At 42.4% G+C, this 3,930-nt stretch overlaps 1 long non-coding RNA gene across 1 annotated transcript; it reads right to left on the reverse strand.

Moving 5' to 3' along the window:
* Positions 1-1,322: 1,322 nt before the first annotated feature.
* On the reverse strand, positions 1,323-2,027 carry LOC123485740. Its single transcript, XR_006659136.1, has 3 exons — positions 2,000-2,027; positions 1,729-1,800; positions 1,323-1,358 (listed from the first exon to the last, which is right to left on the reverse strand). It is a non-coding gene; the product is annotated as an uncharacterized LOC123485740 (long non-coding RNA).
* Positions 2,028-3,930: the final 1,903 nt, after the last annotated feature.

Raw genomic sequence — 3,930 nt, forward strand, 5'->3', positions numbered from 1 at the left:
TTTTGTCCATTTTGTTCAGTGCTCTAGTTGTAACAGAAGCAGTTCTTTCTGCTGTTCAAAAAGAAGACTACTATGACTAACCGATGGAGCGGTCATTGTAACATATCGGGAGACAACGTGTCCTCAGCAGAGGCTGCCCCAGTGGTAACATCCAGAATACCACTCTCCATCAAATTGGCCTTCAATATTAACCTAATATAATTTTTTTAGACGTTTATCACTAATTTCAACCTTGTAGTGTTCAGCAACCTTCAACAGCTGTTCTTTAGTACATAATTCTAACAGTTCTTCTGATGGAAAGCGAATGAACTCGTCTACATTAGACGCCATAATCAGGGAAAATTTTTTTTAAATATATATAGATCATAATAATCTTGCTTCAACCCCTCTGCTGAGCACAACAGACACAAGAGAAATACAATCACACCGAGCACCACAGAAAAGAGCTGGGATATGGAGCTTCCCCAAAACCTACAATAACTCAACCCTAGTCTTCGTGCAGATTTGCGTGGGTAATTACGCACTGTAGCCCGCTGGCAAGGAATTAAACCCCCAGCACGCTGGTAGATTTCCCCAAGCCACGGATGTGCCCCCCGAGACAACTGCTCAGTCCACTGACACCACACAAAAATAACAAACATTTAACCATGCCCACGTATCCCAAAACAAAACACGTCACTAAGCCTATCAGGGGGAAAAAGCTATAGCCCGGGTAGCAAATGTCACTACCCTACCCAATCTCCCACTGAGGTACACAGCCGATTGTACTCACCTCAGACCGATGTCCCAACAGCGAGTAGAGCAAGAGTTTCCAGGCTGGGCAGGGACTGAAACTAACCAATGTACTCTCTCCAACGCAGTACAAAACCCAAAGGCAACCAATACTGGCCTATCAAACTCAAACAAACTAACAAAATTTACAAAGAAAAACCCTACAGAATTGGACATTAACTCACGTTCTCCCAAACACAACCAGTTCAAGATCCCAGACGAGCCCCCACTCTGTCACGAACCGGCTCAAGTTCGTAACAAAAGGGAGACACGTGGAGACAAGGAGTACTCAAAGTATATATTTATTAATTAAAGTAAACTAAATCAAATAACAATGGTGTGTGTAATCAGTAATCAGTAGTGTACGTGAGTGTTTGCATGCATAAATGTAATATGGAAAAGTGTTGAAAAGTGACAAAGCAAACAACCCAAAAAGGCCTCAAAAAAATATCACAACCAAGATCAAAGTATCTGCCTGGAGAGAGTCTTCCTAATGAATGTGGAAGAGGTCCATTTATCCTGGGACACACCCGGCCCAGGTGTTTCCCATGTAGCTGACGACCCTCCCAACTCCGCCCACCGGCATCCTAACAAGGAAACAAGAACAAAGAGAGAATACGGCAGACAGAGTGGGAGGGTCGTCACAGTTTAAAGTTGTCTTTGTATTAAATACAGATGTAGGATCTTCATTTGAGCCAGTTTGCTTCAGCAGGAAAATAATCCTGCAGCAACAGGAAATGTGAACTATTATGTATATTATAATTAATTGACATTTTTGTAGGAGTTGATACATTTTTAGTTAGGTCAATTCAAGTGGAAAATACAAACTTCAGAAAACTTTTTAAAACTCCAATACACTACAAGTTTGCATTTCTTGCCGTATAAGAAAATTCTCAGCAACAAAAGAATGATCAAATGAAGATCCTACATCTGTAGGACCATCTCCTTCACTCTTACCTGGGGTTCTAGGAGGACTATGAGATGTGGAACTTGGCATTTCCTTCAACGTTTTTTGGGTGGCCTGGAGGACTGAGGAGAAAACAGTTGAAATGACAAACTCTATATTGACCGTTCCTAGAGGTGTTACCATGCGTTTCTGAGATGTGTTATCAAAAGGGGACATAGATGTTGTATCCTCATTTATATGTTATAAAACAAAATAGTAAAGAAGCTGGGACTCTTTTTTGAAACACTCAACATCCTGACTATGAACAACACCTGTAATTACCTCTGTGATCACTCTCTAACTTCTCAGCAAGATCCCCCCAGGTCCATCTTCCTCATTGTGTTCAGTGTGATCTTCACAGCTCCCTCAGGGCCGTATCTCTTCACCATCTGATCCACTGTGACCTGTCTGTCAGTGTTCTCCAATCAGGTAAGACTGAAATGTCTTCAGCTGTTCTCCAGTGAGCTCCTCCAGAGTGGTCAGCAGCAGAACTGGAACATCCAACATGGAGGGTCTCTAAAATAACAAAGATGATAAGATATAAGGAAGAGAATAGAAATACTGGCTACTGATATAAAACAAAGAACATGAACACATTAATATTGGTAGGACATACTAGAATCTTTCTACTGGTCTCACAATATCTCAATCTCTAACACACACACACACACTCTCACACATACACTCTCACACACACTCAGTATGTGGCTGTGATCTTTATGGGGTTAGTTCACTATGACATTTGACCTCTCAGACATGACCACTAGTGTTACCTTCATGAACCTCAGATTCTCCTTCATCCTAGAGATCTCAGTCTTCAGATGAAGACGCTTCTCTCAGACGGGGTCCACCTGGACACAGGAAACAGTCACACACTGCTCTGTTCCCCTACACCACCACCACATGCTGTGGTCACGTCACTGGTCTACATTCATTTCACAGGTCATGAGGATGATGCAATAGAGGTATAGAAGAGATGTTAGAGGGTCAATTCACTGCTTTGAAAGTGTATTATCTCTCCAGCACCATACCAGTAGACTCATATATTCAATCTTACCAGTGCCTATAGCAAATCAATCAAATGTATTTATAAAGCCCTTTTATATCAGCAGTTGTGACAAAGTGCTATACAGAAACCCAGCCTAAAACCCCAAACACCAAGCAATGCAGAGGCAGAAGCACGGTGGCTAGGAATATCGCCATAGAAAGGCAGGAACCTAGGAAGAAACCTAGAGAGGAACCAGGCTCTGAGGAGTGAGCCAGTCCAATTTCTTTACCAGAAGAGAACAGACTAGTACAGAGTATGAATTACGGGGGTCTCTATTATTTTTAATGATACAAATATGTAATTTAACGTAAAAACAAATAACTTTTCATGTGGCATGAACACAACCAGTCATGATGCTTTCATCTGCTTGTCAAACAAATACCTTCAAAAAGTAGGATACCTGTGCATGTTCATCCACTCATATCCACTCTGAGGGGTGGCCCTGGCGTACCAGGTAGATAATAGATAATATACTCTATGTCCACTCATATCCACTCTGAGGGGGTGGCCCTGGCTGTACCAGGTAGATAATAGATAATATACTCTATGTCCACTCATATCCACTCTGAGGGGTGGCCCTGGCTGTACCAGGTAGATAATAGATAATATACTCTATGTCCACTCATATCCACTCTGAGGGGTGGCCCTGGCTGTACCAGGTAGATAATAGATAATATACTCTATGTCCACTCATATCCACTCTGAGGGGTGGCCCTGGCTGTACCAGGTAGATAATAGATAATATACTCTATGTCCACTCATATCCACTCTGAGGGGTGGCCCTGGGTACCAGGTAGATAATAGATAATATACTCTATGTTCACTCATATCCACTCTGAGGGGTGGCCCTGGCTGTACCAGGTAGATAATAGATAATATACTCTATGTCCACTCATATCCACTCTGAGGGGTGGGCCTGGCTGTACCAGGTAGATAATAGATAATATACTCTGTGTTCACTCATATCCATTCTGAGGGGTGGCCCTGGCTGTACCAGGTAGATAATAGATAATATACTCTATGTTCACTCATATCCACTCTGAGGGGTGGCCCTGGCTGTACCAGGTAGATAATATACTCTATGTCCACTCATATCCACTCTGAGGGGTGGCCCTGGCTGTACCAGGTAGATAATATATAATATACTCTATGTCCACTCATATCC

This window comes from Coregonus clupeaformis, unplaced genomic scaffold, assembly GCF_020615455.1.
Source record: "Coregonus clupeaformis isolate EN_2021a unplaced genomic scaffold, ASM2061545v1 scaf0835, whole genome shotgun sequence".
Taxonomy (NCBI): domain Eukaryota; kingdom Metazoa; phylum Chordata; class Actinopteri; order Salmoniformes; family Salmonidae; genus Coregonus; species Coregonus clupeaformis.